Consider the following 25,753-nt stretch of genomic DNA (forward strand, 5'->3'; position numbering starts at 1 on the left):
TTGCTTGCCTTAAGTCAAAAATTGAACACATATTTCAAATTCAGAAAGATTTTATGTGTAACAAGTACTAAATAAGGACATATTTGGAACAATCACAGCATGCCATAACAAGTAAGAGTCATTTCAGTGAAAATATTGGAATATTTCGCGGCGCCCCTGTAAGCCAGTCACGGCGCCCCAGAGTGACACTGCTCACTCTTTGGGAACCACTGGTATATACACCTTGTCTCGGGAATCTGTTGCGAAACGTCGTGCATAACGGTAGAGAAGGGGAGAAAGCGAGTGTGCGAAGCAAAGCAGTGTGCGCTGCTTCAAGCGGCTGGTAGCTGCAGCAGCTTTCTACCTCTGTGCACTCACTTCCCCTATCACGTGTTCCTCTCGAGCCACTACTTGCGCAGAGGACTTGTTTTCGTTAACCTGCTCCAGAGGCTCTCGAGATAAGGAGTGGTTTATCGAAGTCTCGAACGAGATCGAGAGTCTCGAAGGGTTTCTTCCTGATCTTTACAAGACCGTCTGGATTTCGTCTCAAAGTTCGAGACGAAACCAAAGCCTCCTTACCTCTGTACCATTCCTACCTATCTCTGAAAATGAATGTTCTCTGCTACCTAGTAGAATTTAACGTTTTGTAAATATGAACAGCTTGACCTAATTGACATGGAAAAGTCTGATTATAGCAAAAAAACTTTAAACCATTCAGGATTCATGTAATTGCATGTTATTTGAAAATTATACACCCTAATACGTGGTAAAATTCGCCAAGGACATGATGCAAATTTGGTGCGACTATAGTCTTAGCACGCGAAGGAACATTTCCAAGGTCATTCTCGCAAGTATACCTACTAATAAACTGCTTGTTTCTAATTCATAACATTGTTTAAGTGCGTAGTAATAACATGCTTTGAAAATGTTAAGATGTTACTACAAATATTATACATTGCTTTAGTAGAATCGTAATACGCACTGAAAGATAATGGGATACTGATAATAATGTTAGAAGAGCTCGGGAGTAAAACATGGTGACATATTGGTCATTATTGAGAAGGTTATTACAAGCTTTACAGTAGATAAATTGTTTCATAAATTGTTTTCATGTTGTGTTTACCAATTTCAGAAGTGTAAATTGCATGACATGGCAAATTCACGCAAAAATAGTTTTACTTTGTAAGTCAATAATGACCAAAATGCCACTTACCATGTTTCACATCAGATCCCTTATCTACTATATAATATTCACCAGATAAGAATCATTGCTTCGTCACGAGTTAAGATATGTAAGACAATATAAATGTTACAAAAAGACATGGTCATGGCTATCAAATTGTCAGTTATAACAGTACACGTCATGACTAAAAAGGTCATATTCCAGTAGTTCCGGCCCCTGTGGCCCAGTGGTAAGCACATCGATCTACGACGCCAGAGGTCCCGGGTTCGAATCCAGGACTGGGTATGGATGCTTGTGAGTGTCTATTCATGAATTTCATCATATCATCACTCATCCCCATCTTCGCAAATTAGCCAAAAGTGGCACAAAAAGCTAAGTAAAATAATCCAGTATTTCCCTTGAATGATTTGTAATGTGCACACAATTTGTGAAATGGGCCTAGTACGTCAAGGACCAGATGAGATATTTGTTGCCATAACGATAAACCCTACAAACAGGGAAGTGTAAGCATCAGCTGAAAGAAAAATGCATGAAGTCTGTAGCTCAGACCAAATGTTTAAATGCATAATCGAGAAAGACGCAAGAAGGTGCATAAAACACTCATCAGCTGATGCATTAAAGTGCAGCTTGACACGGAAAGAAATACTCACATTCAAAATGTGATACAGGTTGACTTTATATTTATATCCAAAAAAATGCATCCAACTGAAACCTTATTCTTGGCAGAGGCCAATAAACTTTGCTGCATCAATCCATGCGTTTCTGAAGCATGAAATAGATTTGAAGCATTTAGTTTTGTGTATAGAGTTTAGAAGTGTCAAAGAATTAGTTAATAAAATAAATTTTGTATGTATGTGGAGGGGGGTAAGAGATAATTATGCTCTTATAAACCCTTCTTGCGACAGCAGAACTTGATATATTTAAAACTTATATTTTTTTAAAAAAATAAAAGTTGTGTTTTTGAAATTTTGTAAAAAATTTTGGAAAATTACGAAATTCAAATCCCATAGTCATGTTGCACTTCAAATTAAAGGTCATTAAAAATTGAAGAGAATGACATCAATTTGAGGTCAAATAGTTTACTTTATCTAGAGCTGTTTAAAGATATCAAAATGTTGTCAATTATTTACAATTTTTGCTTTCTTTGAAAGTCAATAGCTCTAAAACTAAGAGCCCCAAAAAATCTGAAATTTTACAATTTTTGTCAACTTTACTGGCACTACCACTGTTCCAATTCCTAATGTTCAATATCCAGACCATTAGTTGATTTGACATAGAATGACCCCAAGGAAGTTCAACCACCTACAATTGTTATTATCGCCAGCTTCCGCTGCATCAGCATGACAACCAACAACTTTAGGAGGCAAGGGTTCCACTCGACGTTGCTCACCAGCGAGCTCAACGCGTCAGGGTAAGATAACAGAGCTCCTCCAAACACTACAGGGTGTGGCAAAAGTCAGGTTATATAGAAGAACAAATACGTGCATACAAGCATACACACACAAATACACACACGTGACTGATATGTAGAGCCTGAATCTTTAGGTGCAATCAAATATAATGGTACATTTTTACTTTCATTCCCTCACTGCAACCATGTTTTAAGGGCAGAATTGGTGCAAAATTCATATTTAAGTGCAGATGGGTGTTTTAGGTTCAAATTAGTGTGAAATGTACGTACCATGGAATGGGTCTATATGGCGATATATAAGGTGTGAGACTCCATGTATGGAAGCGCCCAACATTATTTTCTTGTTGGTGCAGCACATAAAGGTCCGGGCTCTACTGATGTAATGGTTACAGTTACAGCACACGTTCAACATACACACCATCTACTTAAATGCATAATTCAATTCGACGCACAATCTGCTAGTGTGGTAGAGCTGATTTGGGAGATAGCACCTGTGATCATTTCTCTGAGGTGGTGCAGGCTTTTAAATTTCTTAGCGTACACGATGGCCTTGATGGCCTCCCCGATGGCGTAGTCGCCTTGTAATTTGTAATCAAGGTGTCTCGGGTTCGATATTTCGTAAAGGTACAAGTGGTTCGGATCTCACTTTAAACTGTAGGTCCAGTCCAGATCAGCCTTCCTGCGGATAAAGTGGACTTAAAAACTAAAACTCAAACGATGGCCTTTACGTGTCCCCTCAAGTAAAAATCCAGGAGTGTTAGGTCTGGCGACCCTGATGGCCATTTACATTCATGTAACCTGACTTTTGCCTCACCGTGTACTAGAAGTTGTGTACGTGTTTGAATGAGGACGGTAAGCGAAAAGGTAAACGGGCGATAAATAAAGAAAACCACAGTGGCAGGAGTTCCAATACATCTTGTGTACGAATTGCAGAATGACTTGCATCAGGTTTTCTTTCCGGAAGGAGTTGAATTGACGAGTACGGTGACCTACTTCGTCCTCTCTGGGGCATTGCCAAACTCCGAGCTTGTACTGTGCGAAACTCACAAAAGATAAAAGGAAAAGTTAACCGCACGATCGCCATGCATACCACGTACACGCGCAGTTACTCCGGAAAATAAGGCAAGAGATCTTTAAATCAGTTCATGTACGTTCCGGTTGTGCAAGACGTACCAAGTTATTGGACAGGACAGGTTCCTCCGCAGAAGTGAGCGCGAGTTGAAGCCTGCATTTTAAGTACTACCGAGCCTCTTACGACTAGTCATACCTCTGTGGCACTCGGATCGCTTATGTCATTTGTTTGCTCTGCTTCCTGGTTCAACCTTCTCGGTAACAAACTTCGATTCTTTTGGATATTTCTCGTCCAGGCAGCGTTCGCACTTTTCAGTTTCTGTGAAGAAATCAAAATATCACAATCGTGTCCTATCTGATTGTTCGTACGTAGGCAAGGTAAGTTGGGGAAAAAATCTGAAATTTATTTGGGTGATTGGATTTATAACCGGTTCGTGTGTGATGGAGAAAGGATTATGAGGCTGATATATATTTTTTTACATGACGAAAGTAGTTTTTTTTATTATTGAACTAGATTTATCAAAAATATCTGACAAAATGTCTATAATGTTGAATACTGGATTTTTAAACTCTATACATCCTACAGTAAAGATAGTAGGCAAACTGTTCATTTGCACTGTGCTAGGTTTGAAATATGAATGTTAATAGCAATAAAAGAACAATTGTTACAAACATAAGACAACACGAACTTAAGACTCCACAGACACCACTCTGGAAATATCTCTTTGTCCATTACTTAATAAAAACTAATCCAACGCATAAGAGATTTTAGTATATGTATTTCTCTAACACACACTATACTTATCTGTTTAATGCGTAATTATTGTGCTAAAATTCACATTTCACAATACAACATATCACGCTTTCATCATGGGTGTTCTTTGTGAGTGTCCCTTCATCAATTTCATCATATCATTACTCATCCTCATATTCGGTATTACCAAAAGTAGCAGAAAGTGAAGTGAAATAAACAAAATCAATTAATCACCATCAGTCGTTTCATCCATTCATAGAATTTTCATTCAACCACATCACCACAGTTTATCTTCATAAGTTGAAAAGCCACCTTACCAAATGTAAACGAAAATATAAAAAAGTTGGCTAATTACAAAAATGATAATTATTATTCAGTGGACTAAGAGCTAGACTAAGAAGAGAGGAACTCTGATTTCGCACAGTCCTGCACTAATCATCAGTACAAGCTATCCTAAAATGTTACAGGCCTGTTATTAATGGCCTTTCTCAACATTCGAATGTAATGGTTACTTCATGTATTTACATTGTAGTTAAATTTACAATGATTTACTGCTTCTCATCATTTGACATATTGAAATTGATAATAAGCTGATGAAATACACAACAATCTTCCTTTAGGACTTCTATAGTGTGACGTGATATTGAAAGTTATGTTACAATATAAACGCAAGACCTTGAGGTAAGTTGTGATAATTTAACGAACACGTTGTCACTCATAATATCTTCGATAAGATATGCTTTTCAACGATGAGTAGTTCTTCACAATTCAATATATTGAAATGAATAACTTACCTTTTGCCGTCACATTCTGAAATATTCACTCCATACATAACATGGTCGCTTCCTCTTTGCTTTACGATTTTTCAACAACGGGTTTGAGGAATTAAGAATGAATTTTGCTACATTCCACTACATGCAGACCTCCGGTATCACTGGACACTCGCATAAATAACTCCAAAACGAACTAACAATTGTGATTTAAACGATTTTCTTGTCCGTGATTACTTTCTCTCGTTCACGGAGCACACAAACAGAGACGATGAAATTTTTGACGAACTATTTTCCTTCCTTTTTCTTACAACTTCGATTTCAGCAGTTCAATTAACATGTCTTCGTATTGTAGCTAAACATATTTTAACATTTTTGAGCATAATCCATAACGCTTTGCAAGTAAATGTACATGTAGACATGTGTTTTAATGAAAAACAAATTGAACTATTTTTCATTTGTACGTAAGAAAAATATCTTCATGTAGGAAATTAAACAATGTGCTAACTCCTATCTTGCGTTCTCAACAACCAAAATCACCAAACCCTCACTTAAAAAGATTACTAAATTTACCAAATAGAGGGATTTGAGCAAAAGTATACATAAATCAGTATTATATACAATGCAAATTCAACAATAACAATCAAAAAATCTATTAATATGTACATTTGTTAGTTACAAGTTCGCCAAGCAAGACGTTACTCGAGTTACGTCACTTTACCTGAAAACATCACCAGTGACATCTATTGAGCTACTATCTTATTAATTTCCAAAGAGTTTACAAATCGGTTAACAGTATATGACTGAATGTTAAAATTCCGTGAACCCAGAAATCCTATCAAAAATAATATATCATTGGCAGTGGCGTGTTCAAGGGGGTTATGAGAGTCATAACCTCCTCTCTGGCTCAGTATTGTTTAAAAAATGAACGTCAAAGGCAGGAAAAGATGGCAAAATGAGGACTGACTACTAAAACAAAAATTTCGTACCCCTTCCCCTTCCTTTAAAAAAACCTGTGCACGCCAATGACACTAGATGCTGGAGATCAGCTTGGTTCTTGTGTTTATGCATTTAGTTATATACAGGGTGTCCACATAAAATATCTCTGATTTTAAATTACAATTGTGAGAAAACTATTCGACATAGAGCCTTGCGTTCTTCGGCATCATGTAAAGCAACTCAAAAAGTTTTTTTTTTTTAAACTTCTCCAAAGCCCACTCCGGGATTTAAACCTGAGGCCCCTGGCATCGCAACGCACTGTAATAACCACTCCGCCACGCAGGCCGGCTATAGTTCGATTACGTCTATGTTTGTTGCGAAATATATATTAAGTTTACATTTGCTGTCGACCATTGGATCTAATGAACCTCTTGTGGTCCAAACAGTTGATTGATTCATTAATTAAGCTTATTGAACGTCGCATTTCTGTTAGTTTTTGCTAATTACGATGTGGGTGATAAGATGTAATGGATGAAGGGATGAGGGTTCAGCCTCGTTGGCCTGCAATATTGCAGTTACGAGAGTGTATTACGTGGAAGCGATTTTGACCTTTGGGTGTCTTCGGCGAAGGTTACGCCTTACAGCCCGAGACCCAGAACTTGACAGTCAGTGATTTAGGTTGTTTATTGACTTGATTTTTGTTACTTCGCGTCGCTTTTCTACCATTTTTGGCCAATCGCAACGATGATGCTGAGTGATGATATGATGACATTTCATGAGGACACTCACAAAGAACATCCATTCCCAGGACTGGATTCGAACCAGGAATCTCTGGCGTCATAGCGCGTTGTGCTAACCATTCCGCCGCGGATATTGTTTCATTTTACACAATATGCGGATATTGATGTTAGTAGAAAAGCACAGTTTTGCAGAGAGAAAATCTAACGCTATATACTTTCTCAAAGTCTAAATTTGAATCTTAAACTACAGTAAAACCTCGTTAGTCCGGACTAATGGGGGATAAGTTGACCGGTTTAGCGAAAGTCCGGATTAACTGAAATAACCTAAAAAAACAGTAGAAAGTGCATTAAAACTCCGTTTATAGCAAAAAAACACGTTTGTTATTGTGTATTTAAAAGGCATAGGCCTAAATACACTATACAGTACAGTACAAAGTCTGTGGGAAACAGAATTTCATCAGTGGTTGACTGCCTTTTCTTTGGGAAGTTCTCTTGTTGACTTCTAGCCACATTTAAAACTTTGCATTCTGCTTTATTTTGTTGTTGTTGGCGTTTAACCTGTCCGGATTAAGCGAAGTCCAGCTTAAAGGGGTCCGGATTAACGAGGTCTTACTGTACTTGAGTTGAAACTGACAGAGAGAGAGAGAGAGAGAGAGAGAGAAAGAGAAATATACCCATGTATGAAAAAAACTTCAGCACACTTCCATTCAAGACTTTGGACCATATTTTCTCATAGTATTCGCCTATGTTAAATTTTTGTTTTTGTGAAAGTCCCGTATTTTTATACATACAAGTAAACCCGCAATGGATAAAACTTTGGATTGAATTGTTCCATTAAGAATATAAAAAAGGCGGGGGACCGCCTGCATTCGCATACCTTCGAGGATATGTGCTTAATGTCCTGGTAACCTAACGTTTCCCACATTGTAGGGAATGAAATAAGTATACTGAGTTCAATATAAAGTTATCCTCACTCGCAGGGTGGTTAAAGGTCTACATAATAATATAAGAAATGAATAGCATACGTTCCCCTACCTAGGAGAGAATTTGTTGATTGATTTAATTACATTATTTTACGCCTCTTTTCTGCCACTTTTGGCCAATCGTGCAATAAAAATGAGTGATGATACGATGAAATTGATAAATGGACGCTCGCAACCAACACCCATGTCGAGGCTGAAATTCGAACTTGTGACCCCAGGCGTCGTAGCGCGCTGTAATTTTCGAAAACTCTCTTTGAATAATATTGGAACTTTAGTAGTATATGAAATGACTTTCAGTACAAAAAAACATACATGCATTTACGCTTTTATATATTATGAAAATTTGAATTTATGAGTCCCTTGCATCAAAATTGTAAAACTTTTCCACAACTTGAGCGTTCCCTACAATATTGTTAAGAATGTAACATGACTTTGTGCTAGCAAATCAAATAATAAAAGTTGAAAATAATTAATCAATAATATCTTACCTGAAATTATATGAAATGTACCCGAAAGATGCCGAAAATCGAAAAAGTATAATCGCTTAGGCTTATACCCAATCGACGTCGAGTCGGAGCGATGATTAATCCCTCCGGTTGAAACGAGACACCCCCCTGGATCTCCCTGTCAGTAAACTCTGGACACTGCATTATTGCAGGTTAATGAGGCTCCGCTGACTCGTATGTGGCATAATGATTTCGATCATTACCACGTGTCTTCTTCTTTTTTTCCGAGTTCTGTTTTGCAACGTCAAGTTTCGAGAGAGACGAACTGTAATTTATGCTAATGATTTCATAACAACTTAAATAGCTATAGAAAATAATTATTTTAATTTATTCTACTAGGTCAAACAGGTAGAACTATTGAAGCCATATCTTTACTCATTTTTCGAATTCGATTTGTACATATTGCTTTGCCATCTACTGCATGCTCCTATATAACTGTTCATTTTCGTGAATAATAATTTAATCTATGCTGCGCCGTTGTCACTGTCGCTTACTCCAAAAACGATTATGAAACCTCAGAGACATCTAAAGTTCTTTTAAGAAAGTAAAGGCGCCAGTAGTTGTGTACAGTCTTGTTTTCGTGTATCGTGACCAACGACGAAAGTGCACATTCACTAAAGGCCAAATCGCACGGAACTGGATTTCGTACTGGAATGCCCTTGTTGGTTCTGCACTTACTATCAGGCTAGAAATAATGATAGCCGCCAAGCCTACCCTGTATTGGCGAATATAACGTATTCTTATTGCAATTTCTTCTTCTTCTTTACCATGACCCTGTTAACAAAAAACTGTCGACTTTGGACATTGTTTCTGCTATTGAATTTGTATTAATGTTTTCCTTCTGAAAGTAGTCAGTTCACCAGTATCATATGCGATTATATAAAAGTCATAATTCAAGCTTACATTTTCGAGCATATGCATAGAGAAGCCATATTAATGGAGGAGATAATTCTGATAGAAGTGAAGAGAGATATATATAGGAAAATACATTTTTAAACGTTGAAAACCTTTATAGAGTGAAATTTGTTGATTTGAGAAAATAGGACATTCAAGAAATAAATGTTCTGCATCAGGATTTTCATTAGCACATTTGCATTTTCTTGGGATTTGATATGTATCCTTGCTACAAAAGCTGGAATACGGACGTGACCCGTCCTTAACCTATTGATAACAACTATGACCTGCCGTGGGAGTGTGTATAAAAAGAACCATGGGTCTTTTGTAGCAAAGTGTGCTATCCATCTATATGTATTACCCACACCTTAAATTGTTCCTTGCACCATTTGCTCCATTGATCCATGAGTTTGATTTTTACTCGTGGTAATAAATCCGTATACATTAATCTATTGAAACTTATGAGTTGTAAATCTCTGGCCTGTTTATCATATAACTCCACTCGATCATTTCCTACGTTCTTATTGCAAACTTGCGTCCCTGCTCCATGCTGTGGTAATAATCAATTAGAGCTAACATTTGCCCATGTAAAGATAATCTGTGAGTTTGGCAATAAACAGTGGTTTTCGAGTGTTGTTGGTTTCTGATCGTTGTTCAATGAAAAAAAAAATGTTACAGAAACGAGATGTATTCGTGTATATTAACATTTAGGAATTTATCCATAGCAATGACATTTGTACACGACAGATGTGATTAGTCGGTAATGAAAATATTTATTATTTCCAGTGTATTAAACATTTGACATATATATACATATTTTAATAAATGGATCCTGAGAAACTTATGAATACATACATGGGTTGGAGATTTAAAAGTGGTAACACTGCTGTATATACGCCATGAAACGGAACCTGTGCATCTGGCTTATCCAACACGTTAGTTTGATACCTAACCTACCAACTAAATGGACTCCTCCTTCCAACACTAGGCGCATGCGCTGTGAAGAGAGGAATAGAGAGTATCGTTGGAATTGGCGGTCTAAAGTTGTGTTGTCAGAGCCCCACTAATGTGAAAGTTCTTGTGATTATTGTGTACAACTGTGATGGTGTTATCTCAACGCATACCGTACCTCAAGCACAGACTGTCAATGCACAATGTTACTGTTCATTTTTGGAACATAACCTGTGAAAGAAGAAGCGACACTTTCTGCTGAATTCTCCCATCATTTTGCAGAATAATACTGGAGCGAATATAGTGCAACCTGTGGCTACCTTGTTAGCTCGATGGGGATGGCAGGTGCTTTACCACCCCCAGTGACCGATTAAGGTGGGTGGTATTGATGCTGCAGCATTAGGCCCATTCCTGGAATAGGCCAAGATAAAAAACAGACGAGAATTTTCCGAAACCTGAACAGTTTTCTTTTGCTATATTAACCTGAAAATAAATCTTAGAATGAAATTTGGAGCCCCAATTTCGGACGCCTAGACACAGTGTTACATATTATACAGTTACTATTATTCTTTGCGCTGTGACGTAACTATAACGTCGTTTTGTTTATTGTTCACAGAAGATTGCAAGTTAATGCTATCAATTTTACGTTAAACAGTTTACTTAGTAGCAGCTTCAGGCCCAATTTCGTCATAATCCGGCCCTGACCATCCCCCATACTTCCCTGACTTAAGCCCCTATGACTTTGATTTGATCCCTAAGATGAAGGTCATTCGCTTCCGAACTGTTCCAGAGATTCTTCAGAAAATAGATCGCTCCATTCATTTAAACCATCAACAGAGCAAGCACCGCTACAGGTATACTACGACTTCCACATCGCTGGCAATGGTAGTACACAATGCCGGTGACTACATCGAAGTGCTGTAAAAGTTTCACAGGAGGTATCTCTTTTGTATCATTTGTAAATAAATAGTTGCCACTATTAAATCTCCAACCCACGTACATACCTGCGTTTCTTTTTAAAAAAGCACGAGCAGTAAACCTTCAGGCCTCCCCGATGGCGCAGTGGTGGCGTCGTCGCCTTGTAATGAAGGGGTCTCGCGTTATATACCCGATGGACGTACATAGTAATTTGGATCCCACTTTAAACTGTAGGTCCAGTTCCGATTAGCCTTAAAGTGGACTTAAAACACCAACTCAAACAAAGAAACAAACAAACAAACAGTACAGCATTTCTTCTTTCGAGCCAGTTTTTGGTCTATACTTTATATATATATCTTCTTAAATGTTTAATTTCGGAAATTGCAAGGAAAATAAGAACAGTAGCTATTCTCCGATAACGTTTTTCCTCAAGTCGCGCGTTCATATTTTTGCTTTTATGCTCTGCGCAATTCTTCGTGGGAACAAAAAGTTTAACAACAAGTACTGTAACGGTGAGGCGAAAGTTAGCAGATGATAAGTACCATACCATTAGTCCAAGTCCAAGCAGCAAATATAGCCCCGTGTCATTCAGCCTTAAGTGGACGAGTCCATGGTAAAATAGGGGTGACGGCTTCACGAGGAAGCAGGTTCTGCCTAAGTGGCGACCATGACGCTAGTGCGCATGCGCTAAGAGGGCGAGTCCAGTGGCAAAATAGGCATGACGCATGTAAGTGGAACGCAGACGGGGAAGCAGGTTCCATGAAAACCGTCTGTTGCTGCCAAAACATTGGGATTTCAAACATAGTAACGTCGCGTAGTGAAAAGTGACCGATAATAAACAACCGAAAGCGCGCAAGTAAAATCTGAAACCTAATCCCCCTTTCACGTATTGCAACAGTTCTTTAATTCAAAGACAATTTTGCAATTATATTTTGTTATTTAGTTTTGAGCATAATCTGAAAAGAATGAAGAAAATTCTATTGTGCTACTCTATTCAATGTTGATGTTATTTTGTTTGTTATTCGTTACTATAGTGACTGTAGAAATTGGTTAATATACTAATGTGTTCAGTAACATTTGAAAAGTTATTTTTAATTTAATATATTGCAACAAACTGCTCCACACCGGGGACAGTTGCAATAAATTGGCGACCTAGAGCCAGGATTCGAAAATTGTAAGTTGATAAGAACTGAACTGATAATGCTATAATGAAGAAAAGAGAAGTGCCTTACGTGCTTCGAAGTAGCGTGTGCCTTCAACCGGATCTCAGGGATGTTGCTGATGTAAGCAACGAAGAGAACAATTCTGGTAAGCAAATGAAGGATTTACTCTGTTGTAAGGACAGATTTTCTGACACTCGCATGATTGAATGCACGTCATGCAAGAAATGGGAACATGTAAATTGTAGAGGCCTTACAGTTATTCACTGGGTAATATTCAGCTCTATGAAAGAAGACTATTACTGTAAGACATGCAATCCAGAATTCAATCCATTCACTTTAAAATCATACTTGGATACGGTAAATCCCAATATTGACCAAATTTTATCTGCTTTTCACTTGAGTTTGGCCCAACATGAGAATAGGTTGCAAGACAAGTTGCTCCAGAATACCGAAACTGTGTAGAATAGGTTGCAAGAGAAGTTGCTCCAGAATACCGAAACGCTGGAGAATAGGTTACTTCAGAACACTGAAGCTTTGGAGAATAGGTTACAAGATAGACTTGATCAGAACACTGAAACGCTGCGCGAAAGTTTCCAAACAAACTGTGAAGTTTGGGGCACAAAATTGGTTAGGTTGCAGCAAAGTACTGAAAAACTGAACGAAGGGCTCCAACATGTAGAAAATAAGTTGCAGTAGGTTTCTGATTCTTGTCAATCAGCTAATAGGTTACTAAATGAACGTCTAAATGATGAAGTAACTTTATAAATTCGAAAGTCAGTGATCTGGAATCAAAACTAGACCATCATAATGATGAGTTAAAACAACACTTATCAAACCAGTTGTGCCAACATGAAACTTCTATAAGTACTCTACAAACAAATATGAATACTACGCAGGTAAAGTTGCAAGAATTTGATTCTATGCTTAAGGATTTAAATGAGAAATGCATTAGCTTAGAGCAAAGCGATGTTATTTGTACTAGTATGGTTAGAGATGTTCTACAACCAGATAAAGAATTAAGTGATGTTGCACTTATTAATGAACATAGGCACATAGCATGCCAAACTGATACAAGATTAAATTCTAAATTAAAGCATGTTGTTTTTAGTGAACACAATAAATGCGAAACATTTCATACAGGTTCTTCTGGCTATGATACATCTGATGCTGAAGTGAATTCTGCAAAAGAAAATGTAACCAAATTGTGCAAGGGCAAATCTGCTCACAATAAAAGTAGAAATAAATTTGGTAAAGCTTCCACTTCACAAGGCAAAAATACATATGCATTGCGGCATTGTGTTTTAGATAATACTGAATTTACTAATAGCAATCCTACTGTTGACAAAATCCATTGTGCATGTTCACTAAATAACCATTCATGTCTTTCTTCGTTGAACAGCTCTTTACTGTATGATAATAAGCACGTACATACTTGTGATATTGAAAATAAAGCACCTAGTTCTTTATGTGCTACAAACACATCAAAGCAGATTTGTTCTACATCTAACAGAAATTCCATACCTTCTAGAACTTACGTTGCTTGTGATAATAAAGACAATTTCACAGGTCTTGAAACTTCAGTATGTGGTTGCCAACGTCAAAGTACATGTCAATCCTTAATCCATGATCAGTTTCCTGATGACTTAAATGTAAATCATAGTCCTTGTACTAGAACAAACTGTACTTATAACCCGATGTGGCTGAATAATGATTCTACATGGAATTCTTATAATCAGTCTGATACATGCTCTAATAGATTTTCACGAGTTAGTGAACTCAGTCAATTGCCATGTTTTGGAGGAGATGTTTCAAAACAATCTGCTAGAGAATTTATCGAACAACTAACTACAATGTTAAACTTAATTGGTGTTCCTTCCAAGTATAAATTATGTATAATTCGTAAGTGTTTTTATAATGTAGGCGCTTACTGGTTCAACAGTGAAAAGAAGAATTTCACTTCTTATGAGGACTTTGTACATCCCCGGTGTGGAGCAGTTTGTTGCAATATATTAAATTAAAAATAACTTTTCAAATGTTACTGAACACATTAGTATATTAACCAATTTCTACAGTCACTATAGTAACGAATAACAAACAAAATAACATCAACATTGAATAGAGTAGCACAATAGAATTTTCTTCATTCTTTTCAGATTATGCTCAAAACTAAATAACAAAATATAATTGCAAAATTGTCTCTGAATTAAAGAACTGTTGCAGTATGGAATCGTCCATTAGAACTAAAACTGTAATGTATGTATTGCAATTTAAGGCTTCAGATGTCATTCGAGTGGCAGTCCTTACTGTTTCGATATCCCCTCTTTCTTCCTTGGCCGGAAAAAGGCAAAAATATTTAACACAATTTTCTGTCCCCCCAGAACAAACATTTGCCTTGATGTTGGTTGTTTTAGAATTGCGGAGAAGTACAAGACATTGTTCTCCCGTGCCCACCTCATGCATGCACTCCATGCTCACAACATTATGTAATAAATAAATTAAAGATAAGAAAAAAAGATAAAATATAACAATGAATCAACAATGAAACACGGAAAACGCAGAACAACACGGCGATAGCAATTACAAGCCGAAAAGATTTCTGAAGCGTGGGACGTCAACACGTGAAAAGCGTTGAAATCCTGCACCCTGTGTTGAGTCCTATATCGCCAAGCAAACGACAGAGAATTAAAGCTGTTGTTCAGAAAGGACATAATAGCAGGGTTGTTAAAAGTCCAGGAACCCGTAAATTCTAATGGTTTCTATTGGGTTCGGCTGCAGGACACGAACCATTTTTCTCGCACAATTTAAATTCGGTACAAGTTGCGTATTGTTTCTTTGAAATAAGGTTCCTTGATCTTTTTTCAAATTGATCCGGAAAAAAGGTTCCTGGACCGTATTTAAATTCAGCCGAAACGAAAGTTCCTGGACCGAATTTAAATTCAGCCAAAAAGAAAGTTCCTGTAGCTAATTAAAATTCAGCCGGAAAAAAGGTTCGTGGATCGAATTTAAATACTTTACAGATAAAAAGGTTATTTACGGTCCAGAACCAATTTACAATTGCTCATTTTCTCTCCTGGACCGGAATTGAATTTATATAAAATTCCCGGACCTTTAACAACCCTGCATAAGAGGGCCAGCGTGGTGAGAATCTGAGAGATCTAACCCCTTTGCTGCACAACCCCATGGCTGGCGAACGAACTGATGTGAAGCGTTTCCAGAAGGTACCGATCTGGGCTGAACAAGCCTTTAGCTGCGTCTTTCGTTGTCGACTGTACGGGCCGCGATTTGATGACAACTTTCATAAAAAGAATGTATGATATAACAGGCATGGGCACAATACATTCAGATAATTTGTGCAATTAACAATGAACTTGCTTAGAACAAATGAAGTTACGTAGCGTTTCCTGTGAATAACACATTTTTTTAGAACGAGAAAAGAAAATTAATAATTACGTTTCATAAGTGTATAAAAATTAGCACATTATTCGGTGTGGGTTCTTATGTAATACTAACATTGGTCGCATGCCATAATGAAGAACTGAGTACGAATTAGATCAATAAGAGTAAATGCAGTAATGTGGTTCTTAAGTCTTGCTGATCTCAGTGTGTCAGGAAAAGGCTTCAGTGGGTATTGTAACATTGCTACCAGTTACGCAGCAACTTTTGGTAAAAAATAAATGGTACTATTATAGTATGGGGTGACACCTATAAATCATATATTTCGCACTTTTTTCATTGCTAACGTACTATTTTGGAATGCGGAACATTTCCTAAGGTGAAATAATGTATTTCTAACTACGGTAATGTCTATTTCTTACATTTACGAGTACTTACTGTTATTTGTTATTTCGATTCTGTAACACATTATGGCGGGAGATAGCGTACTGGTTCAGGGCGCGTTGTGCGAGTGTTTTGTCGATTTATGCAGTGTTTAACATCGTTCACCAGAAAACACCTACTTTCGTGCCCCGATTTGAAATTATGCTAATACCTCGCAAACCATTGACGTTAGCCTCACAAACCATTGACGTTAGCCCCACAAACCACTGACGTTAGCCCCAAAAACCATTGACGTTAGCCCCACAAACCATTGACGTTAGCCCCAAAAACCATTGACGTTAGTCCCAAAAACCATTCACGTTAGCCCCAAAAACCATTTTCCGTAAGTTTAGGTTAGGTTAAGTTAGGTTAGGCAAGCATAGTTAAAAAAAAAATACTCGACACGTCATGTTCTAGTGAAAACACTGCGAGTTTGAAGCACTGACTACGGGGTTGCGTCATCTAACACATGGATCATTGTGCTCTCGTGTAGAAAGCAAATGGCGGCAGCAGAAACAGCGTGACGGACAGAGATTTTCGCAGAAAACAACATGCATTCGCATTAAAATGGATCAAAACTACATTCACGATCTTCCACAACGCTACAGAAAATTATTTCAGTAAGTACTTTCTCTTGTAAATTTGAAGAAACCCGTCACCCCTATACTATAATGTTACCTAATAAATAGTCACTGTGTGAATTAAGCATTTTGCTGGGAGGGGATGAGGAATGACCTCTCAGTGTGGCGTATATGCGATTTTATTTTGGGATATAGTTTCTTTGCGTATGCAAATTTGAATATATTTCTCTTGATCCGTTTGAGAAGTGAGAAAAGTAAACCGTTGTGTACAATATGTATGTATCTCTGAGCAGTTTGTTGTAATATATGCAGAAAGGATGTAAGTTTTGAGTGAGTGCAGGTTTACAGACTTCAACCGCGAGTCGCTAGCGTTCATGGTAGATAAAGATAGTGGTCACGCCACAACAGCACACAATGTATCATCGTATGGGATGTGAAATTTTCGAGTGTTATATGCACACTAGTACAGCCACATGGCTGAAGTCTGTAAACCTTCACTCACTCAAAACTTACATCCTTTCTGCATATATTACAACAAACTGCTCAGAGATACGTACATTAACCTATTGCTTCTAAACTTGGTCATTAAATGTTATGATAACGTTCACACGTAATTAAGAAACACTTATTATATTTACATTTTAAGATAACCCAAACTCATGCATCTAGTAACACCGAAATTTGACCAAATGTCTATTTCCAAGTTCAAACTTAACGTCCAACGCCATCCAACCTACCTACAGTGGCGTCGCTATGCCATCTGGTTTGGGGAGGCTGCAACCAGATACATGACTTACTACTATGGACCGTGTTAAAAATGTAAACATAAACATTCGTGAGGTCTTGCCCGGTCCCCCCGGAACTTTCGGTTTAGGCCAGTCCCCGTTGTTTCCAGTGCAGATTCACCGGCATACGAAGTAAGAAATGAGCGCTTGTTTTCATCAATTGTGCGACGATAATCAAGAAAGGTATTTGTTAAAGTTATGCAATGAAGGAGTGGACGTCTAGAATCTGTCGGATGATCAACTGCAGAGCAGATTATTAAAATATGACGCCAGTTGTATAGCATACTACATATAAGTATTTCATGTACACGCACGACGAGCTCAAAACGTACGAAAGTTTAGATATATTTAATTATTTTGTAAATGGAAAAGTGAGGGAAAGATACTTCTATAAAACTAGTGTATTATAAAGTATGCTTACGTGAATATTTGCCAACAAATCTGCAGAAGTAATGACACATAACAAATGATAGTAAATATAGCTATATGATTTCAACGTAAGTCGCCTTTCCGCCTGAGGGATTTAGGGAAAACCTATAATACGGCATGCCACTTTCACTTGCACGAATTTACTTCAAGCAAGAATGGAGATTTCAGACTGAAGCGACAAGCGATATCGGGATTTCGCACAGAAGCATTCGATCTAAGGCAAACCATTCACCAGTCACGCTTGCGCAAATAACAGGCCGGGGCAACACAATGCACGGTATTGATAAAACGGGCAAGTCCGAGCGAAAATCGACACCTGCAATTTGTCGTGTTTGATGTTTATTTTTTAATGTTGGTTTCCAAGAGAGACGTATCTCTGCAGTCTGAAAGCTTCCTTTCGAACCAATTCACCACAAGAAAATGCACGTGTCGCTTGGACTGGACTGTTGTTTTCTCAGTACCATGCATCGTGTCGCTCCGGTCAGTTGTGCTCCTATGCAAGGTGAATTGTTTCCTTTAGAGTAAAGGAGCTCTTCCTTGTCACTTCGGTGTGTAATCTCCGTGCCACTTAAAAGTGAATCCTCAGTTATCAATGAAATTTTTCGAACCGAAGCGACACGACAAGTTGCACGTGTCGCTCAGATTCCAAATGGCGTGTATTGTGCCGCCTAAGACATGATTTCCCATGAGCGGTAAATGCTTATTTATAGACTAAATGGGCCTGTGTCGCTTGTCGCTTCGGTTTGAAACCTCACTAGGAGGCGTGCTTTTCACCACAACACAATACGCAGATAAACGATCAACATGCTTGTAACAAAATGCAAGACGTACAAATCCTTTCCGGGTACCAATCCTTTCCGGGTACCAATCCTTTCCTCGTTATTCTTGTATCAACAGGTTTCGTCTCTCTACGTCCTTCGGAAATCTACGAAGTGGTAAATTTGTTCCCGATCGAACTGTGCAACCATATGCTACACAGCCGACACCCTATTTCCTTGTAAAAGAGTCTCCACTTTGCCCTTTCATATTAAAGTCCATAGCACCGTAAGCGTAACCGGATATGTTTGAGGGAGGCCAGACGAGTACGCATGCTCCGCAGTAGCTCCGCCTTTAACACCGTCTATTGTAAATATTTTTAATGTTTGAAAATAGCAAAGTGATTAATAAGACAATAATATATAACAAGCATAAGGAATTAAAACTAACATAGACTTACTGCATTAATTTTTATGAAAACAGATGGATATTCTTGTCCTGTTTTTCTAATGTTGGTGAACTATGTTTTTATGTATCAGCTATACGCTGGGGTTCGAATTTCTTGCAAAATTATCAATAAAACAATCCACACACAATTCATGACACTCTTCCTTTTCCGATTTCCGATTTCAGGCGCTTACTTCGAATAATAAATTTGTCCATTGTTGTACGAACAACAGTAAATGTCACAAAAAGCTTTGATAACAAACACACCATATCACAAACTCCGTAACACAAAACGCACCACTACCGTTTCCTCGCGTAGCAACCGTTGTGAAAATAGAACAAATGACGGCGATCGTTTGCACTGTTACCAGCTAAAGACATGATGTGTCAGATGTAAGATCGTGGTTTAGAAAAACTATGTCACAACGAAACGAGTCTTTCCCAGAATATGTATCTAGAGGTATGTTCCTGCATTAACAATTGTTCAAATATGTTTTCTCGAAATACTGTATGTAATAATAGCTAAAAATTGGGGGGGGGGGCTTATCGAGGGATTGGGGGGCTGAAGCTCCCTCCAAAAGGCCCTAGCGACGCCACTGCCTACCTACAACCTTCTTGTGAACACTTTAATCTATGTAAAATATCAGAACTATGCCATGAAATCTTAAGTGGAAAACAGCCTGATCGGCGAAGTTGATTCGTTGCACTAGTCTGCATACTTTTCGGCAAGGAAATGTTTGATAACTGTACCATTAATGAACACGAATGATTTTATAATTGTGTTTGTTACATAGCTAAAAAATGGTACATGCATTCAATTCCATTTTGTTTGGGGGCGGATAAAAATAATTTTCTTTTGCCGGGGATGTTTCTTTTATATGAAGGAGATGCCAGCATCCCCCCCCCCCCCCCGTTAATTCACACACTGGCTATAGTAAAGGGAAAGCTAGCCCCCACTTGTGGGGATGAAAACCACACTCCGGGAGCTTTCATTCCTCAGGAACCAATTTTTTGGAGACTGGATGCTCTATGCAGATGATATTACTAGAAAAGTTCTCTCCTGAAATCGCGCACCTTGGGAATCCAACTCGGGTCTCCCGAATAGCAGTCAGACACCGAACCGGCCAGAAAAATATAGTGCCTCCTGAAAGCCTTAAACGGTGACTAATATACCTTCTATGTCACTACATAAATTTGTGAGAATGTGCAAAGTTCACAAAATATTTTCCTGCTTCTCAATATTTCACATATGTTTTCCCCTTCACCCACAAGGATAGCCTGCTCTTGCATTCTGGATATTTACGCTTTCCCTATTTTAAGTTGCTTTTAGCTAATCGCGTCGATGAGCATGATAGATGATTAGATGAAATTGATGAACAGACGCCCACAAACACACATTCCCAGACCAGGATTCGAATCTGGAACCTTCTGTGGGCGCCGAAAATTTACACAAAGATAGTCAGCCACTTGGCCCTACGAACACAGGGAGTTGGTACTAACAAGGAGTGTGCATCAGGGTGCGAAATCATTGGAGACTGGTGGGGGGGAGACGATCTTAATTTACACACCCACCCACCCAGATATAGTAAATAATTCATGCACATGAAATATTATAAAACAGATATTTATTTTTACATATACAAGTAAATCACTAAATAGTTAAATATGTGAAGGAATTAATTTGTTACTTTTATATATATCAGATATTTATAAAGAAGCAAAGTAATTCCTTTACCAACAGGTCAAAAATGTCCATAAATTACAAAATAATTGAAATAGTTTTATTATGTATGACTTTTTGTTTAGTTTTTGCTTTCTGTTAATATAAATCAATTAGATTTCATGCTTTTATCTGTCATGCATTCTCGTTTTACTTTTATCTTCGCCATTAGCCAAAAGTGGCAGAAAAGCTAAGTAAAATAAAATAAAATAATCAATCGCTTTACTTCTATTGTGCATATATTGTTATTGGTGTAAATCTGTTAATGGTTACTTGAAAGTGAGTAAGATTGAAAACATGCAACACTCAGATGCATGTTTTTTTAATATTATTCTATAGTAAATTATATTTGAAGTCAAAAGTAAATGCATATCTTTGTTGTTACAACAAAAGCTCTCCCCCCGAATATTTTTGGTGGGGGGGGATTTTTAGACCAAGATGGTTGGTTGGTGGGCAAATCCCCCCTTTCCCCCAAGGATTTCGCACCCTGGTGTGCATCCTCTGAACATTGCAACATGCCGTGAAGACAGGGCGGAGGTGATGTGTTCAGCACCATGCTCTGCCCGTCTGTATTCCGACAGATTTGCCCTCCGGTATCAATTTATAATGGCTGGGTGCATTACAGAGTAGGTACATATATTCCTGCCTGAAATGAATCATGCCTGCCCGCGTCAGGCCCGTAGCGAGGGGAAGGCTAGGGGGGAGGGGGGACTTCAGCCATTCAAAGAGAAGTCCTCAAGAGCGTTCCCAACAAGCTGCCAAATCTGGGAGGGCTCCAATACCATCCGCCTCATCAGGAGTGAGTCGCTTTATTGTTAACGCTATGGGGGACTGCTTTGAGGGTTCATAATGAGCTTTATTTGGGCCTCTTACGTTTTTGTACTGACAATGTAGACTTGTTACTAATACACGCAAGTTGAACGATACCTTTTTCTTAAATGATTTTTTGGCACCACCACCACATGCCCTGTATTGTTCATACATTGTTCAGTTTCATAAAGCGTCCTATTCCATTTGTATATTTCGAATTTTTGTGCGGTCCTGCATTCTCGCGAAAGAAAATAGTTGCCATGACTTACGCCCCAATCGTAAGGAAGAAAGTGAAAATGGAGAAAGGGAATTCAGGAAAGGAAAAGTGGATGGATAAAATAAAAGAGGAAGTGAAAAAAAAGGAGCATTTATAAGAAAACAGCAATACGATCAGAGGAAGTAAACGACGAATACTGAAAATTAAGTAATATGATTAGAAATTAAGACGCTACGATTTTTCCTATGTTCAATTGACTTCCCCGCTTGAACCTCAAGCGGAAGTTACATCGTTTAATAGTATTTATAAAATTACTATACGAGCGTAACAATAGAGGGCGTAATTTCAGGGTAAAACAAGAGCGCAATGTAATCTTCATCTTCCAAATGAAACAGAAGCATTCATAGATTCAAATAATTACAAAATGTTCTGTCGAGCAAGCAAATAAGGAGTGCCAACATTCATCTTTGACTAACTTCATAAAAATCTTTGTAGTTGATCGACCCATTGAAGTTTGTGCAAATGTCAGTAATATTTGGATTAAAGTTACGGAATAATTTGTATAATAAATATTGTATCGGATTTATTTTTGGAGCATATTACTTTCTCAAGAAATGATCTTGGATCCATTTGACATTTTTCATCTCTATTCACGTGATAAGAACAAGCTAAAATACTAAAAATATTAACGTATATTTATACGCATTTAATATTCTAAAGTTTCGAGAACATCTCACTTCAGAAGCACGAAAAATAATAAAAAAATATTGGTTTGACACTTCCTTACATCTATTGAACATAATTTGAAGTAAATACAGCAAGATAGACTAAAAGTATTAAAATTACACAAACAAATCCATAAAAACAAACAAGTCACAAAGAAATTTTGAACAATTTCATAAATTATAGAATGTAATCCAAGAATTATACTCACAAGTCTATGAGTGACGCACATCTTAAACGGAATAATTTGAAATTAGAGAAAAATAGACTCGTTGCAGTATCACTAAATGAGACCATTTCCACACAAGCAAAAGGAGCGGAAGTCAGAGACCAGGACTGGTTCGGTAGCTCGGTTGCCACGGTGGAACCGGGGGGGGGGGGGGAGGGGCGGCTTGCCCCCCCCCTTCACTCATCAACGAGGGGAGCAAGATAGTCTTTTAGCACCCCCGGTCGCATGCTAAAAATGAGACTATATTTTTTTTCCTTTGAATCTTCCAGGTATTGTATGTACAAGTGTGAAACAATAAACCCAGCGTACCCCGATGGAAAGAAGGGGTGGCAGAGAATTTTAAATCTCTTCCTTTCCATCTACAACTACAAGCACGGACGCAAGGTCTCCAAATCATGGGGTCAGGTGGATTGAGCTTGAGCCTTCTAGGTAAAAAGTTGAAGGTGGAAAAAATGCGAGGCGAATGCCAGACGACGCGGTGGTCTATTCGGTAGGGCTTCTGACTCCCACGCGGAGACCCAGGTTCGATTTCCGATGCGGGTGATCTAAGGTAGGAATTTTTCTGGCCTTGTCCCTGCATAAATCGACTCCGGGGCTCACCCAGCCTCAAATGAATGGGTAACCCTGGGAGTTAAATGCGGCCGGAGCTTGGTGCTGATCTCACCAGCTATGAACATGACGTTTAAAACAAAGAGTATACTTCTAATAAATCTAAATGGCCAAGAAATAAAAGTGCTTTTCGTTTCGAGTTTTCGTACACAGTATTGTCTGATGTGAAGAAACCACAGAGGAAGGGCAAGATTGTCTCTTTCCTTCCCCATCCACCCCCAGTTACGCCCTAGAAAATGATACTATAGCCTATGTATTTCGAGTTATCTTGGTTTTGAAGAATATTTGGAAGAATAGTTTTGCACTAGATTTGTGAACGTGCACTCAAGTGTCCGTTAACACCTGACATCGCAGTCAGATCTCTGCAAAACAATTATCCCCGTTGGAATTCCCTTCTTCTGCTTCCAGTTTTGCTTTGAAATCTGCCAGGTTTTGTACCTGCAAGTGTGCTCACATATAACAATACACTGGGGAAGGTGGACAGAGGACAGCATTTAAATCTTCCAGTGCACTTTCCGAACACGAGCTTCCTTTAGGGACCCTTTGATGTGATTGATTGATTGATTTAGTTTATTTTACTTCGCGTTTTGTGCCTCTTGGCTAATTTGCGAAGATGAGGATGAGTGATGAAATGATGATTGGATTGATTTGTTGTTTTAAGTCCACTTTATGCACATTAAGGCTAATCGGGACTGGACCTACAGTTTAAAGTGGGATCCGAGCCTCTATGTGCCTCCACCGGGAATCGAACCCGGGATCCCTTGATTACAAGGCGACGATGCTACCACTGCGCCATCGGGGAGGCCTAGATGATGATGAAATTGATGAATGGACATTCACAAACAACCAAGCCCGAGCGGGATTCAAACCCGGGACCCTTGGCGTCGCAGCGGGATGTGCTAACCACTAGGCCACAGGGTCCGGCCCCTTGCTGTGAGAAAGGTCATCGGCCATGAGGAAAGGTGCACCTTGTAAGTTCTTGGAAATTCAAATCTAGGGTAATCTCCCCTTCCCTTTAAAAAATTTAGACTTGGTCAGACGACACAGTCATTGTACAGAGTGAAATAACTGCAGATGGTGTGTTTCGGGGCAGTTACTCTGAAAATTGTTGTGATGAGTTTGGATTTTCTTACGCACAAAGCGATACAACTGTGCATATAGGCTATACGTGTAAATCATTTGCAGAAAGTAGTCCGACTGCAAGGTTGCGTCGGAAGATCACTGCACTGCACTTAGTCGCCTGATGTAGAATCAAAATACTGGTAAGTTTTACTTCTCTCCTTACGTTTGCTTTAATAATTTATATTTTCTGTGTGAAAGGACAGAAAAAGACGAGACTAGAGACAGACAAGTATCGTCTCAATATACCATTAATTATCTGCCCTTTCGGGCTTTAACTCTGCAAACCTTGGAATGTATAAACCACCTCCTCTCGTGGAAAGCGAAGAACCTTTTCTTTCTTGACCATTTAGATTTATTAAAAGTTTACTCTTTGTTTCAAACGTCATGTTTGGGGCTGATGGCTTAGTTTTTGACCTCAGAGAGAGGTAACACCATTTATTCTTATGTTAGCAGGTGATTTATTTTTACGTTGTGAGAAGTAATTGTTTAGTTTTAGGTGACAAGGTCGAGGTATGATCGATAATTTAGACTAATTGGGGGACGGGGACGCTAGCCTATCTCACATTCAGTCTTAGGTTCTTCTCTCAAATGTGAAGGCCCATTGATCTGAATAGTCGTGTAAAGTTCAGACTGATTTCATTCAAATGCAATACCAGGTAACTAACTGCTGCAATAATTACAGATCAAAATATCTAATAGTAAAGCTGTTGGCGTAGCGTGGCGACTTGCCCCATATTTGACACCTCGGCCCTCTCTAACCATGCACTATATTTGAAAGCCTTCGTTGCAAAACTTTAGAGTAGCAAATGCTCTAAAATTACTGATAGTTTCAATTCTTAATCTCAATCTCTGAATAGAAGTTTGAGATTTTAAGATATCAGTAAAGGTGAAAGAATTGTTTTTGTACACCATTTTAGAAGCAGAAATATTTTATACGTTAAATTATGAAGAATATAGCGCCTACATAATACAATATACCATATTTCCTCCATATCATCGTCTGCGTTCGCGATTAGCCAAAAATGGCAGAAAAGTGAAGTAAAATAAACTAAATCTCTCATTAAATTATTTCTTTTCAAATCTTTCATTCATGTACGAGCTTCTTTTAGAATGCGAAGGTTTTGTTAAATATATACTACGATTTATAAAATGATGATATGAGAACACGGCCAACATTCTTTGCAACACATCGAAGAGAAAGTTTCAGAAACATGGATTTTCTCAATACGATTGCAGGTGTACTTCGC

General features: G+C 38.3%; 1 protein-coding gene and 1 long non-coding RNA gene across 2 annotated transcripts in view; one reads left to right on the forward strand and one right to left on the reverse strand.

Annotated features, from left to right (window-relative positions):
• Positions 1-5,496, reverse strand: part of LOC145996692 (uncharacterized) — a 186,440-nt gene extending 180,944 nt beyond the window's left edge. The window contains exons 1-2 of the long non-coding RNA XR_014442816.1: positions 5,193-5,496; positions 3,841-3,963 (exon numbers count right to left, since the gene is read on the reverse strand). This is a non-coding gene — a long non-coding RNA (uncharacterized LOC145996692). The remainder of the gene's footprint in view (positions 1-3,840; positions 3,964-5,192) is intronic.
• LOC145996585 (very long chain fatty acid elongase AAEL008004-like) overlaps positions 3,951-25,753 on the forward strand; it is a 74,658-nt gene continuing 52,855 nt past the window's right edge. The window contains exon 1 of the mRNA XM_083133132.1: positions 3,951-4,022. The gene's annotated coding sequence lies outside the window, so the exon portion shown is untranslated. The remainder of the gene's footprint in view (positions 4,023-25,753) is intronic.

This window comes from Lepisma saccharinum, chromosome 1 (genome assembly GCF_977018435.1).
Source record: "Lepisma saccharinum chromosome 1, izLepSacc3.1, whole genome shotgun sequence".
Classification (NCBI taxonomy): Eukaryota; Metazoa; Arthropoda; class Insecta; order Zygentoma; family Lepismatidae; genus Lepisma; species Lepisma saccharinum.